The sequence below is a fragment of the Ambystoma mexicanum genome, chromosome 11, assembly GCF_040938575.1.
Source record: "Ambystoma mexicanum isolate Mex_15411 chromosome 11, UKY_AmexF1_1, whole genome shotgun sequence".
NCBI classification, from domain to species: Eukaryota; Metazoa; Chordata; class Amphibia; order Caudata; family Ambystomatidae; genus Ambystoma; species Ambystoma mexicanum.
Genome location: NC_090934.1, coordinates 822,325,385 through 822,340,271, shown reverse-complemented (window position 1 = coordinate 822,340,271; position 14,887 = coordinate 822,325,385). Strand labels below are relative to the sequence as shown.

The window sequence follows — 14,887 nt, the reverse complement described above, 5'->3', positions numbered from 1 at the left end:
CGTCTGCTGACGTCCAAAAAATCCAATAAACTGCAAGCAATTCTTCTCGCTTGCTTTAGTTTTTCAAAACTTGCCATTCAATTCATAAACATCAAGACTTCATGGGAAGGGTTTGGCTGCAGCGTGTACTGATGCACAGAAGGAAGCTATCCTAGCCAGTCTACTTAAAGAAGCAATGAGGCTCTGCAGGTGCATGTACGTCTCCTACCTTTATTCTGTCATCAGACACACCAGGTGGACTGCCAAGGACCTCGTGGCGCAATGGTAGCGCGTCTGACTCCAGATCAGAAGGTTGCGTGTTCAAATCACGTCGGGGTCATATTTGCTTTTCCCACTCTGAAATACAAAATTGCTCTTCAGTATCTCGTTATTTCAACCTGACTGCATCTTTGTGCTCTGGGCCTAGTTGTTCTGGCGTTTCGAATGTAAACTTTGCAGCAGGGAAGTATCATATTGACAGACACCCATGAAGGACATGGTCAACCTTTAAAGCAGGCCAATCTCTATGTTTTACTGGATGCAGCAGAAGTATTTCCTCTTTACCATCTCTTCAAGTGGGCCTGACTGATGTGCTGTTTTGTGCACGCTACGTGGGCTTTGTAAAGCATACCTCTGCCATTTGCATGGCCTCCTAGCGCTGTCAATATTTTCGTGTAATCGCTGAATGCTGCACTGTCCTGGGAACTCTAGGTGTGACTAAAGGATATATGCTGGGGCCCCGAAAGGGGATTGGCAGTCTAGTGGCAATGCCCATCACTTTGCAGTTTGGGTTTTTGAGTTCAGGTACCGGTCTGGTGTCGGAAACCTGTAAGCGCCCTCCCAATCAACTGTCGGTCCTGGATTGTGAGGATTTCCCCTTATACTGGTCTCAGTAGACACATTTCCATTTTACTTTTTCACTCTCGCATTGCCTATTTCTCTCTCTCTCATAGATACATTATAGACAAGAGAGCCATTGTCAGCGAGAGGGCTTCACAGCACCTTCCCCCATTTCCCTAAGTGCATTGCAAGGGGCTCTGGGAGGCGTGCACATTTGTCTGAAACACAAAGATCCACTGGCCATAAAAAGCGTAGGACCCTAATTCGCATTTCTTAGAATTTGAGGTGGCACTCAGAGTTGTCTCGGGCGTGACAGTACCTTACATAGGAGATGTGCTAATCCCCAAACCCTCTTCCTTTGTCCCACTAATCTGTCCTAGGGCCTCTAGCAAGTTGTTTTCTGAAACAAAGCTTACCTGAACATCCTGTAAAATTGGTAACTTTTCAGTAGCAGTACAGTGCAGTATATAGCATTCCTGTTGCGCACAGCATCTAGATCCAAAAATTGCTTATTCTACCCCAGAAATTAGAATTCACCCAGTCAAACAGAGGGATCTATAAAGAGCATGGCAAGTAGTTAACATAAGCTACTTCCCCCAAGTTCTCTTGGTGCACTCTGCTGCCCTCTTTTAACAGAAGAATGCAACTGCAGGTCTTGCTTCTCAGCAAGGTACCTACATATAGAAACCTTGGTGCACTCTTGCTAAATCTGCTGGAATGTGTCTTCTATTGTGCCCAAGGTGGTTGTGTATTTGGGGACTCAGGGAAGCAAGGGAGCAGTCTAATGTACTGCAGTGCTAAGAGAGGCGTGGCTTTCTCCTCATAGCAAGTTATGCCTACACAGAGGACATTTGGTGCACTGTTGATGGGCTCTGTCCTCTACTAAATCCCCTGTGTTTGTGGATTAGGGGAGGTAGGGAAGTGCTTGATACCCTGATTTGCTGTGGGAAAAAGAGCTATTTTAGAAATGTTTTCAGGTTGCCTGGGAAGCATAAGCAAACAGCACACCAATCAGGCCCCTGTGTAAGCACTACATGAGTCTCTGTGGCGCAATCGGTTAGCGCATCCGGCTGTTAACCGAAAGGTTGGTGGTTCAAGCCCACCCAGGGACGATGCATTTCGGCTCAAAAATTCAGCTTGACCAACTATGAACTTCTGTTTACCTCTCGCAGGTCTCGTCTGCTGACGTCCAAAAAATCCAATAAACTGCAAGCAATTCTTCTTGCTTGCTTTAGTTTTTCAAAACTTGCCATTCAATTCATAAACATCAACACTTCATGGGAAGGGTTTGGCTGCAGCGTGTACTGATGCACAGAAGGAAGCTATCCTAGCCAGTCTACTTAAAGAAGCAATGAGGCTCTGCAGGTGCATGTACGTCTCCTACCTTTATTCTGTCATCAGACACACCAGGTGGACTGCAAAGGACCTCGTGGCGCAATGGTAGCGCGTCTGACTCCAGATCAGAAGGTTGCGTGTTCAAATCACGTCGGGGTCATATTTGCTTTTCCCACTCTGAAATACAAAATTGCTCTTCAGTATCTCGTTATTTCAACCTGACTGCATCTTTGTGCTCTGGGCCTAGTTGTTCTGGCGTTTCGAATGTAAGCTTTGCAGCAGGGAAGTATCATATTTGCAGACACCCATGAAGGACATGGTCAACCTTTAAAGCAGGCCAATCTCTATGTTTTACTGGATGCAGCAGAAGTATTTCCTCTTTACCATCTCTTCAAGTGGGCCTGACTGATGTGCTGTTTTGTGCACGCTACGTGGGCTTTGTAAAGCATACCTCTGCCATTTGCATGGCCTCCTAGCGCTGTCAATATTTTCGTGTAATCGCTGAATGCTGCACTGTCCTGGGAACTCTAGGTGTGACTAAAGGATATATGCTGGGGCCCCGAAAGGGGGTCGGCAGTCTAGTGGCAATGCCCATCACTTTGTAGTTTGGGTTTGTGAGTTCAGGTACCGGTCTGGTGTCAGAAAACTGTAAGCGCCCTCCCAATCAACTGTCAGTCCTGGATTGTGAGGATTTCCCCTTATACTGGTCTCAGTAGACACATTTCCATTTTACTTTTTCACTCTCGCATTGCCTATTTCTCTCTCTCTCATAGATACATTATAGACAAGAGAGACATTGTCAGCGAGAGGGCTTCACAGCACCTTCCCCCCTTTCCCTAAGTGCATTGCATGGGGCTCTGGGAGGCGTGCACATTTGTCTGAAACACAAAGATCCACTGGCAATAAAAAGCGTAGGTCCCTAGTTTGCATTTCTTAGAATTTGAGGTGACACTCAGAGTTGTCTCGGGCGTGACTGTACCTTTCATAGGAGATGTGCTAATCCCCAAACCCTCTTCCTTTGTCCCAGTAATCTGTCTTAGTGCCTCTAGCAAGTTGTTTTCTGAAACAAAGCTTACCTGAACATCCTGTAAAATTGATAAGTTTTCAGTAGCAGTACAGTGCAGTATATAGCATTCCTGTTGCGCACAGCATCTAGATCCAAAAATTGCTTACTCTACCCCAGAAATTAGAATTCACCCAGTCAAACAGAGGGATCTATAAAGAGCATGGCAAGTAGTTAACATAAGCTATTTCCCCCAAGTTCTCTTGGTGCACTCTGCTGCCCTCTTTTAACAGAAGAATGCAACTGCAGGTCTTGCTTCTCAGCAAGGTACCTACATATAGAATCCTTGGTGCACTCTTGCTAAATCTGCTGGAATGTGTCTTCTATTGTGCTCAAGGTGGTTGTGTATTTGGGGACTCAGGGAAGCAAGGGAGCAGTCTAATGCACTGCAGTGCTAAGAGAGGCATGCCTTTTTCAGAAAAAAGTTCAGGTTTTCTGCCAATCAGAAAAAAAATAGCAATGCAATCAGGCCAAAGGCAGAACACACATGCCAGTGAGTCTCTGTGGCACAATTGGTTAGCGCGTTCGGCTGTTAACCGAAAAGATGCTGCTGTTTTTGGCACAAAGACACAGAGTGTTCCACTCAGTAAACCTGAGTCATTTCTCCCGTGTTCTCTGGGTTCAGCCTACTGTCCCCTTTTAACACAAGTGCGCAACTGTGGCTTTCTCCTCATAGCAAGTTATGCCTATACAGAGGACATTTGGTGCACTGTTGATGGGCTCTGTCCTCTACTAAATCCCCTGTGTTTGTGGATTAGGGGAGGTAGGGAAGTGCTTGATACCCTGATTTGCTGTGGGAAATAGAGCTATTTTAGAAATATTTTCAGGTTGCCTGGGAAGCATAAGCAAACAGCACACCAATCAGGCCCCTGTGTAAGAACTGCATGAGTCTCTGTGGCGCAATTGGTTAGCGCGTTCGGCTGTTAACCGAAAGGTTGGTGGTTCAAGCCCACCCAGGGACGGTGCATTTTGGCTCAAAAATTCAGCGTGACCAACTATGGACTTCTGTTTACCTCTCGCAGGTCTCGTCTGCTGACGTCCAAAAAATCCAATAAACTGCAAGCAATTCTTCTCGCTTGCTTTAGTTTTTCAAAACTTGCCATTCAATTCATAAACATCAAGACTTCATGGGAAGGGTTTGGCTGCAGCGTGTACTGATGCACAGAAGGAAGCTATCCTAGCCAGTCTACTTAAAGAAGCAATGAGGCTCTGCAGGTGCATGTACGTCTCCTACCTTTATTCTGTCATCAGACACACCAGGTGGATTGCCACAAGGACCTCGTGGCGCAATGGTAGCCGTCTGACTCCAGATCAGAAGGTTTCGTGTTCAAATCACGTCGGGGTCATATTTGCTTTTCCCACTCTGAAATACAAAATTGCTCTTCAGTATCTCGTTATTTCAACCTGACTGCATCTTTGTGCTCTGGGCCTAGTTGTTCTGGCGTTTCGAATGTAAGCTTTGCAGCAGGGAAGTATCATATTGACAGACACCCATGAAGGACATGGTCAACCTTTAAAGCAGGCCAATCTCTATGTTTTACTGGATGCAGCAGAAGTATTTCCTCTTTACCATCTCTTCAAGTGGGCCTGACTGATGTGCTGTTTTGTGCACGCTACGTGGGCTTTGTAAAGCATACCTCTGCCATTTGCATGGCCTCCTAGCGCTGTCAATATTTTCGTGTAATCGCTGAATGCTGCACTGTCCTGGGAACTCTAGGTGTGACTAAAGTATATATGCTGGGGCCCCGAAAGGGGGTCGGCAGTCTAGTGGCAATGCCCATCACTTTGCAGTTTGGGTTTGTGAGTTCAGGTACCGGTCTGGTGTCGGAAACCTGTAAGCGCCCTCCCAATCAACTGTCGGTCCTGGATTGTGAGGATTTCCCCTTATACTGGTCTCAGTAGACACATTTCCATTTTACTTTTTCACTCTCGCATTGCCTATTTCTCTCTCTCTCATAGATACATTATAGACAAGAGAGACATTGTCAGCGAGAGGGCTTCACAGCACCTTCCCCCATTTCCCTAAGTGCATTGCAAGGGGCTCTGGGAGGCGTGCACATTTGTCTGAAACACAAAGATCCATTGGCAATAAAAAGCGTAGGTCCCTAGTTTGCATTTCTTAGAATTTGAGGTGACACTCAGAGTTGTCTCGGGCGTGACTGTACCTTTCATAGGAGATGTGCTAATCCCCAAACCCTCTTCCTTTGTCCCAGTAATCTGTCTTAGTGCCTCTAGCAAGTTGTTTTCTGAAACAAAGCTTACCTGAACATCCTGTAAAATTGGTAACTTTTCAGTAGCAGTACAGTGCAGTATATAGCATTCCTGTTGCGCACAGCATCTAGATCCAAAAATTGCTTACTCTACCCCAGAAATTAGAATTCACCCAGTCAAACAGAGGGATCTATAAAGAGCATGGCAAGTAGTTAACATAATCTACTTCCCCCAAGTTCTCTTGGTGCACTCTGCTGCCCTCTTTTAACAGAAGAATGCAACTGCAGGTCTTGCTTCTCAGCAAGGTACCTACATATAGAATCCTTGGTGCACTCTTGCTAAATCTGCTGGAATGTGTCTTCTATTGTGCCCAAGGTGGTTGTGTATTTGGGGACTCAGGGAAGCAAGGGAGCAGTCTAATGCACTGCAGTGCTAAGAGAGGCATGCCTTTTTCAGAAACAAGTTCAGGTTTTCTGCCAATCAGAAAAAAATAGCAATGCAATCAGGCCAAAGGCAGAACACACATGCCAGTGAGTCTCTGTGGCGCAATTGGTTAGCGCGTTCGGCTGTTAACCGAAAAGACGCTGCTGTTTTGGGCACAAAGACACAGAGTGTTCCACTCAGTAAACCTGAGTCATTTCTCCCGTGTTCTCTGGGTTCAGCCTACTGTCCCCTTTTAACACAAGTGCGCAACTGTGGCTTTCTCCTCATAGCAAGTTATGCCTACACAGAGGACATTTGGTGCACTGTTGATGGGCTCTGTCCTCTACTAAATCCCCTGTGTATGTGGATTAGGGGAGGTAGGGAAGTGCTTGATACCCTGATTTGCTGTGGGAAATAGAGCTATTTTAGAAATATTTTCAGGTTGCCTGGGAAGCATAAGCAAACAGCACACCAATCAGGCCCCAGTGTAAGCACTGCATGAGTCTCTGTGGCGCAATCGGTTAGCGCGTTCGGCTGTTAACCGAAAGGTTGGTGGTTCAAGCCCACCCAGGGACGATGCATTTTGGCTCAAAAATTCAGCATGACCAACTATGAACTTCTGTTTACCTCTCGCAGGTCTCGTCTGCTGACGTCCAAAAAATCCAATAAACTGTAAGCAATTCTTCTCGCTTGCTTTAGTTTTTCAAAACTTGCAATTCAATTCATAAACATCAAGACTTCATGGGAAGGGTTTGGCTGCAGCGTGTACTGATGCACAGAAGGAAGCTATCCTAGCCAGTCTACTTAAAGAAGCAATGAGGCTCTGCAGGTGCATGTACGTCTCCTACCTTTATTCTGTCATCAGACACACCAGGTGGACTGCCACAAGGACCTCGTGGCGCAATGGTAGCGCGTCTGACTCAAGATCAGAAGGTTTCGTGTTCAAATCACGTCGGGGTCATATTTGCTTTTCTCACTCTGAAATACAAAATTGCTCTTCAGTATCTCGTTATTTCAACCTGACTGCATCTTTGTGCTCTGGGCCTAGTTGTTCTGGCGTTTCGAATGTAAGCTTTGCAGCAGGGAAGTATCATATTGACAGACACCCATGAAGGACATGGTCAACCTTTAAAGCAGGCCAATCTCTATGTTTTACTGGATGCAGCAGAAGTATTTCCTCTTTACCATCTCTTCAAGTGGGCCTGACTGATGTGCTGTTTTGTGCACGCTACGTGGGCTTTGTAAAGCATACCTCTGCCATTTGCATGGCCTCCTAGCGCTGTCAATATTTTCGTGTAATCGCTGCATGCTGCACTGTCCTGGGAACTCTAGGTGTGACTAAAGGATATATGCTGGGGCCCCGAAAGGGGGTCGGCAGCCTAGTGGCAATGCCCATCACTTTGCAGTTTGGGTTTGTGAGTTCAGGTACCGGTCTGGTGTCGGAAACCTGTAAGCGCCCTCCCAATCAACTGTCGGTCCTGGATTGTGAGGATTTCCCCTTATACTGGTCTCAGTAGACACATTTCCATTTTACTTTTTCACTCTCGCATTGCCTATTTCTCTCTCTCTCATAGATACATTATAGACAAGAGAGACATTGTCAGCGAGAGGGTTGCACAGCACCTTCCCCCATTTCCCTAAGTGCATTGCAAGGGGCTCTGGGAGGCGTGCACATTTGTCTGAAACACAAAGATCCACTGGCAATAAAAAGCGTAGGTCCCTAGTTTGCATTTCTTAGAATTTGAGGTGACACTCAGAGTTGTCTCGGGCGTGACTGTACCTTTCATAGGAGATGTGCTAATCCCCAAACCCTCTTCCTTTGTCCCAGTAATCTGTCTTAGTGCCTCTAGCAAGTTGTTTTCTGAAACAAAGCTTACCTGAACATCCTGTAAAATTGGTAACTTTTCAGTAGCAGTACAGTGCAGTATATAGCATTCCTGTTGCGCACAGCATCTAGATCCAAAAATTGCTTACTCTACCCCAGAAATTAGAATTCACCCAGTCAAACAGAGGGATCTATAAAGAGCATGGCAAGTAGTTAACATAAGCTACTTCCCCCAAGTTCTCTTGGTGCACTCTGCTGCCCTCTTTTAACAGAAGAATGCAACTGCAGGTCTTGCTTCTCAGCAAGGTACCTACATATAGAATCCTTGGTGCACTCTTGCTAAATCTGCTGGAATGTGTCTTCTATTGTGCCCAAGGTGGTTTTGTATTTGGGGACTCAGGGAAGCAAGGGAGCAGTCTAATGCACTGCAGTGCTAAGAGAGGCATGCCTTTTTCAGAAAAAAGTTCAGGTTTTCTGCCAATCAGAAAAAAATAGCAATGCAATCAGGCCAAAGGCAGAACACACATGCCAGTGAGTCTCTGTGGCACAATTGGTTAGCGCGTTCGGCTGTTAACCGAAAAGACGCTGCTGTTTTTGGCACAAAGACACAGAGTGTTCCACTCAGTAAACCTGAGTCATTTCTCCCGTGTTCTCTGGGTTCAGCCTACTGTCCCCTTTTAACACAAGTGCGCAACTGTGGTTTTCTCCTCATAGCAAGTTATGCCTACACAGAGGACATTTGGTGCACTGTTGATGGGCTCTGTCCTCTACTAAATCCCCTGTGTTTGTGGATTAGGGGAGGTAGGGAAGTGCTTGATACCCTGATTTGCTGTGGGAAATAGAGCTATTTTAGAAATATTTTCAGGTTGCCTGGGAAGCATAAGCAAACAGCACACCAATCAGGCCCCTGTGTAAGAACTGCATGAGTCTCTGTGGCGCAATCGGTTAGCGCGTTCGGCTGTTAACCGAAAGGTTGGTGGTTCAAGCCCACCCAGGGACGGTGCATTTTGGCTCAAAAATTCAGCGTGACCAACTATGGACTTCTGTTTACCTCTCGCAGGTCTCGTCTGCTGACGTCCAAAAAATCCAATAAACTGCAAGCAATTCTTCTCGCTTGCTTTAGTTTTTCAAAACTTGCCATTCAATTCATAAACATCAAGACTTCATGGGAAGGGTTTGGCTGCAGCGTGTACTGATGCACAGAAGGAAGCTATCCTAGCCAGTCTACTTAAAGAAGCAATGAGGCTCTGCAGGTTCATGCACGTCTCCTACCTTTATTCTGTCATCAGACACACCAGGTGGATTGCCACAAGGACCTCGTGGCGCAATGGTAGCGTCTGACTCCAGATCAGAAGGTTGTGTGTTCAAATCACGTCGGGGTCATACTTCCTTTTCCCACTCTGAAATACAAAATTGCTCTTCAGTATCTCGTTATTTCAACCTGACTGCATCTTTATGCTCTGGGCCTAGTTGTTCTGGCGTTTCGAATGTAAGCTTTGCAGCAGGGAAGTATCATATTGACAGACACCCATGAAGGACATGGTCAACCTTTAAAGCAGGCCAATCTCTATGTTTTACTGGATGCAGCAGAAGTATTTCCTCTTTACCATCTCTTCAAGTGGGCCTGACTGATGTGCTGTTTTGTGCACGCTACGTGGGCTTTGTAAAGCATACCTCTGCCATTTGCATGGCCTCCTAGCGCTGTCAATATTTTCGTGTAATCGCTGAATGCTGCACTGTCCTGGGAAATCTAGGTGTGACTAAAGGATATATGCTGGGGCCCCGAAAGGGGGTCGGCAGTCTAGTGGCAATGCCCATAACTTTGCAGTTTGGGTTTGTGAGTTCAGGTACCGGTCTGGTGTCGGAAAACTGTAAGCGCCCTCCCAATCAACTGTCGGTCCTGGATTGTGAGGATTTCCCCTTATACTGGTCTCAGTAGACACATTTCCATTTTACTTTTTCACTCTCGCATTGCCTATTTCTCTCTCTCTCATAGATACATTATAGACAAGAGAGACATTGTCAGCGAGAGGGTTGCACAGCACCTTCCCCCATTTCCCTAAGTGCATTGCATGGGGCTCTGGGAGGCGTGCACATTTGTCTGAAACACAAAGATCCACTGGCAATAAAAAGCGTAGGTCCCTAGTTTGCATTTCTTAAAATTTGAAGTGACACTCAGAGTTGTCTCGGGCGTGACTGTACCTTTCATAGGAGATGTGCTAATCCCCAAACCCTCTTCCTTTGTCCCAGTAATCTGTCCTAGGGCCTCTAGCAAGTTGTTTTCTGAAAAAAAGCTTACCTGAACATCCTGTAAAATTGGTAACTTTTCAGTAGCAGTACAGTGCAGTATATAGCATTCCTGTTGCGCACAGCATCTAGATCCAAAAATTGCTTACTCTACCCCAGAAATTAGAATTCACCCAGTCAAACAGAGGGATCTATAAAGATCATGGCAAGTAGTTAACATAAGCTACTTCCCCCAAGTTCTCTTGGTGCACTCTGCTGCCCTCTTTTAACAGAAGAATGCAACTGCAGGTCTTGCTTCTCAGCAAGGTATCTACATATAGAAACCTTGGTGCACTCTTGCTAAATCTGCTGGAATGTGTCTTCTATTGTGCCCAAGGTGGTTGTGTATTTGGGGACTCAGGGAAGCAAGGGAGCAGTCTAATGCACTGCAGTGCTAAGAGAGGCATGCCTTTTTCAGAAAAAAGTTCAGGTTTTCTGCCAATCAGAAAAAAATAGCAATGCAATCAGGCCAAAGGCAGAACACACATGCCAGTGAGTCTCTGTGGCACAATTGGTTAGCGCGTTCGGCTGTTAACCGAAAAGACGCTGCTGTTTTTGGCACAAAGACACAGAGTGTTCCACTCAGTAAACCTGAGTCATTTCTCCCGTGTTCTCTGGGTTCAGCCTACTGTCCCCTTTTAACACAAGTGCGCAACTGTGGCTTTCTCCTCATAGCAAGTTATGCCTACACAGAGGACATTTGGTGCACTGTTGATGGGCTCTGTCCTCTACTAAATCCCCTGTGTTTGTGGATTAGGGGAGGTAGGGAAGTGCTTGATACCCTGATTTGCTGTGGGAAATAGAGCTATTTTAGAAATATTTTCAGGTTGCCTGGGAAGCATAAGCAAACAGCACACCAATCAGGCCCCAGTGTAAGCACTGCATGAGTCTCTGTGGCGCAATCGGTTAGCGCGTTCGGCTGTTAACCGAAAGGTTGGTGGTTCAAGCCCACCCGGGGACGGTGCATTTTGGCTCAAAAATTCAGCATGACCAACTATGAACTTCTGTTTACCTCTCGCAGGTCTCGTCTGCTGACGTCCAAAAAATCCAATAAACTGTAAGCAATCCTTCTCGCTTGCTTTAGTTTTTCAAAACTTGCCATTCAATTCATGAACATCAAGACTTCATGGGAAGGGTTTGGCTGCAGCGTGTACTGATGCACAGAAGGAAGCTATCCTAGCCAGTCTACTTAAAGAAGCAATGAGGCTCTGCAGGTGCATGTACGTCTCCTACCTTTACTCTGTCATCAGACACACCAGGTGGATTGCCACAAGGACCTCGTGGCGCAATGGTAGCGCGTCTGACTCCAGATCAGAAGGTTTCGTGTTCAAATCACGTCGGGGGCATATTTGCTTTTCCCACTCTGAAATATAAAATTGCTCTTCAGTAATTCGTTATTTCAACCTGACTGCATCTTTGTGCTCTGGGCCTAGTTGTTCTGGCGTTTCGAATGTAAGCTTTGCAGCAGGGAAGTATCATATTTGCAGACACCCATGAAGGACATGGTCAACCTTTAAAGCAGGCCAATCTCTATGTTTTACTGGATGCAGCAGAAGTATTTCCTCTTTACCATCTCTTCAAGTGGGCCTGACTGATGTGCTGTTTTGTGCACGCTACGTGGGCTTTGTAAAGCATACCTCTGCCATTTGCATGGCCTCCTAGCGCTGTCAATATTTTCGTGTAATCGCTGAATGCTGCACTGTCCTGGGAACTCTAGGTGTGACCAAACGATATATGCTGGGGCCCCGAAAGGGGGTCGGCAGTCTAGTGGCAATGCCCATCACTTTGCAGTTTGGGTTTGTGAGTTCAGGTACCGGTCTGGTGTCGGAAACCTGTAAGCGCCCTCCCAATCAACTGTCGGTCCTGGATTGTGAGGATTTCCCCTTATACTGTTCTCAGTAGACACATTTCCATTTTACTTTTTCACTCTCGCATTGCCTATTTCTCTCTCTCTCATAGTTACATTATAGACAAGAGAGACATTGTCAGCGAGAGGGCTTCACAGCACCTTCCCCCATTTCCCTAAGTGCATTGCAAGGGGCTCTGGGAGGCGTGCACATTTGTCTGAAACACAAAGATCCACTGGCAATAAAAAGCGTAGGTCCCTAGTTTGCATTTCTTAGAATTTGAGGTGACACTCAGAGTTGTCTCGGGCGTGACTGTACCTTTCATAGGAGATGTGCTAATCCCCAAACCCTCTTCCTTTGTCCCAGTAATCTGTCTTAGTGCCTCTAGCAAGTTGTTTTCTGAAACAAAGCTTACCTGAACATCCTGTAAAATTGGTAACTTTTCAGTAGCAGTACAGTGCAGTATATAGCATTCCTGTTGCGCACAGCATCTAGATCCAAAAATTGCTTACTCTACCCCAGAAATTAGAATTCACCCAGTCAAACAGAGGGATCTATAAAGAGCATGGCAAGTAGTTAACATAAGCTACTTCCCCCAAGTTCTCTTGGTGCACTCTACTGCCCTCTTTTAACAGAAGAATGCAACTGCAGGTCTTGCTTCTCAGCAAGGTACCTACATATAGAATCCTTGGTGCACTCTTGCTAAATCTGCTGGAATGTGTCTTCTATTGTGCCCAAGGTGGTTTTGTATTTGGGGACTCAGGGAAGCAAGGGAGCAGTCTAATGCACTGCAGTGCTAAGAGAGGCATGCCTTTTTCAGAAAAAAGTTCAGGTTTTCTGCCAATCAGAAAAAAATAGCAATGCAATCAGGCCAAAGGCAGAACACACATGCCAGTGAGTCTCTGTGGCACAATTGGTTAGCGCGTTCGGCTGTTAACCGAAAAGACGCTGCTGTTTTTGGCACAAAGACACAGAGTGTTCCACTCAGTAAACCTGAGTCATTTCTCCCGTGTTCTCTGGGTTCAGCCTACTGTCCCCTTTTAACACAAGTGCGCAACTGTGGTTTTCTCCTCATAGCAAGTTATGCCTACACAGAGACATTTGGTGCACTGTTGATGGGCTCTGTCCTCTACTAAATCCCCTGTGTTTGTGGATTAGGGGAGGTAGGGAAGTGCTTGATACCCTGATTTGCTGTGGGAAATAGAGCTATTTTAGAAATATTTTCAGGTTGCCTGGGAAGCATAAGCAAACAGCACACCAATCAGGCCCCTGTGTAAGAACTGCATGAGTCTCTGTGGCGCAATCGGTTAGCGCGTTCGGCTGTTAACCGAAAGGTTGGTGGTTCAAGCCCACCCAGGGACGGTGCATTTTGGCTCAAAAATTCAGCGTGACCAACTATGGACTTCTGTTTACCTCTTGCAGGTCTCGTCTGCTGACGTCCAAAAAATCCAATAAACTGCAAGCAATTCTTCTGGCTTGCTTTAGTTTTTCAAAACTTGCCATTCAATTCATAAACATCAAGACTTCATGGGAAGGGTTTGGCTGCAGCGTGTACTGATGCACAGAAGGAAGCTATCCTAGCCAGTCTACTTAAAGAAGCAATGAGGCTCTGCAGGTTCATGCACGTCTCCTACCTTTATTCTGTCATCAGACACACCAGGTGGATTGCCACAAGGACCTCGTGGCGCAATGGTAGCGTCTGACTCCAGATCAGAAGGTTGTGTGTTCAAATCACGTCGGGGTCATACTTCCTTTTCCCACTCTGAAATACAAAATTGCTCTTCAGTATCTCGTTATTTCAACCTGACTGCATCTTTATGCTCTGGGCCTAGTTGTTCTGGCGTTTCGAATGTAAGCTTTGCAGCAGGGAAGTATCATATTGACAGACACCCATGAAGGACATGGTCAACCTTTAAAGCAGGCCAATCTCTATGTTTTACTGGATGCAGCAGAAGTATTTCCTCTTTACCATCTCTTCAAGTGGGCCTGACTGATGTGCTGTTTTGTGCACGCTACGTGGGCTTTGTAAAGCATACCTCTGCCATTTGCATGGCCTCCTAGCGCTGTCAATATTTTCGTGTAATCGCTGAATGCTGCACTGTCCTGGGAAATCTAGGTGTGACTAAAGGATATATGCTGGGGCCCCGAAAGGGGGTCGGCAGTCTAGTGGCAATGCCCATCACTTTGCAGTTTGGGTTTGTGAGTTCAGGTACCGGTCTGGTGTCGGAAAACTGTAAGCGCCCTCCCAATCAACTGTCGGTCCTGGATTGTGAGGATTTCCCCTTATACTGGTCTCAGTAGACACATTTCCATTTTACTTTTTCACTCTCGCATTGCCTATTTCTCTCTCTCTCATAGATACATTATAGACAAGAGAGACATTGTCAGCGAGAGGGTTGCACAGCACCTTCCCCCATTTCCCTAAGTGCATTGCATGGGGCTCTGGGAGGCGTGCACATTTGTCTGAAACACAAAGATCCACTGGCAATAAAAAGCGTAGGTCCCTAGTTTGCATTTCTTAAAATTTGAAGTGACACTCAGAGTTGTCTCGGGCGTGACTGTACCTTTCATAGGAGATGTGCTAATCCCCAAACCCTCTTCCTTTGTCCCAGTAATCTGTCCTAGGGCCTCTAGCAAGTTGTTTTCTGAAACAAAGCTTACCTGAACATCCTGTAAAATTGGTAACTTTTCAGTAGCAGTACAGTGCAGTATATAGCATTCCTGTTGCGCACAGCATCTAGATCCAAAAATTGCTTACTCTACCCCAGAAATTAGAATTCACCCAGTCAAACAGAGGGATCTATAAAGATCATGGCAAGTAGTTAACATAAGCTACTTCCCCCAAGTTCTCTTGGTGCACTCTGCTGCCCTCTTTTAACAGAAGAATGCAACTGCAGGTTTTGCTTCTCAGCAAGGTACCTACATATAGAAACCTTGGTGCACTCTTGCTAAATCTGCTGGAATGTGTCTTCTATTGTGCCCAAGGTGGTTGTGTATTTGGGGACTCAGGGAAGCAAGGGAGCAGTCTAATGCACTGCAGTGCTAAGAGAGGCATGCCTTTTTCAGAAAAAAGTTCAG

The 14,887-nt window shown here is 46.1% G+C and overlaps 9 non-coding genes across 9 annotated transcripts; all 9 read left to right on the top strand.

Annotated features, from left to right (window-relative positions):
- The first annotated feature begins 247 nt into the window (after positions 1-247).
- On the top strand, positions 248-319 carry TRNAW-CCA (transfer RNA tryptophan (anticodon CCA)). The gene has a single exon. It is a non-coding gene; the product is annotated as a tRNA-Trp (tRNA).
- Positions 320-1,857: 1,538 nt separating this feature from the next.
- Positions 1,858-1,931, top strand: TRNAN-GUU (transfer RNA asparagine (anticodon GUU)). The gene has a single exon. It is a non-coding gene; the product is annotated as a tRNA-Asn (tRNA).
- Positions 1,932-2,242: 311 nt separating this feature from the next.
- Positions 2,243-2,314, top strand: TRNAW-CCA (transfer RNA tryptophan (anticodon CCA)). Its single transcript has one exon. It is a non-coding gene; the product is annotated as a tRNA-Trp (tRNA).
- Positions 2,315-4,105: 1,791 nt separating this feature from the next.
- Positions 4,106-4,179, top strand: TRNAN-GUU (transfer RNA asparagine (anticodon GUU)). The gene has a single exon. It is a non-coding gene; the product is annotated as a tRNA-Asn (tRNA).
- Positions 4,180-6,353: 2,174 nt separating this feature from the next.
- TRNAN-GUU (transfer RNA asparagine (anticodon GUU)) lies at positions 6,354-6,427 on the top strand. Its single transcript has one exon. It is a non-coding gene; the product is annotated as a tRNA-Asn (tRNA).
- Positions 6,428-8,602: 2,175 nt separating this feature from the next.
- TRNAN-GUU (transfer RNA asparagine (anticodon GUU)) lies at positions 8,603-8,676 on the top strand. The gene has a single exon. It is a non-coding gene; the product is annotated as a tRNA-Asn (tRNA).
- A 2,173-nt stretch (positions 8,677-10,849) lies between these two features.
- TRNAN-GUU (transfer RNA asparagine (anticodon GUU)) lies at positions 10,850-10,923 on the top strand. Its single transcript has one exon. It is a non-coding gene; the product is annotated as a tRNA-Asn (tRNA).
- A 313-nt stretch (positions 10,924-11,236) lies between these two features.
- Positions 11,237-11,308, top strand: TRNAW-CCA (transfer RNA tryptophan (anticodon CCA)). The gene has a single exon. It is a non-coding gene; the product is annotated as a tRNA-Trp (tRNA).
- A 1,789-nt stretch (positions 11,309-13,097) lies between these two features.
- TRNAN-GUU (transfer RNA asparagine (anticodon GUU)) lies at positions 13,098-13,171 on the top strand. Its single transcript has one exon. It is a non-coding gene; the product is annotated as a tRNA-Asn (tRNA).
- Positions 13,172-14,887: the final 1,716 nt, after the last annotated feature.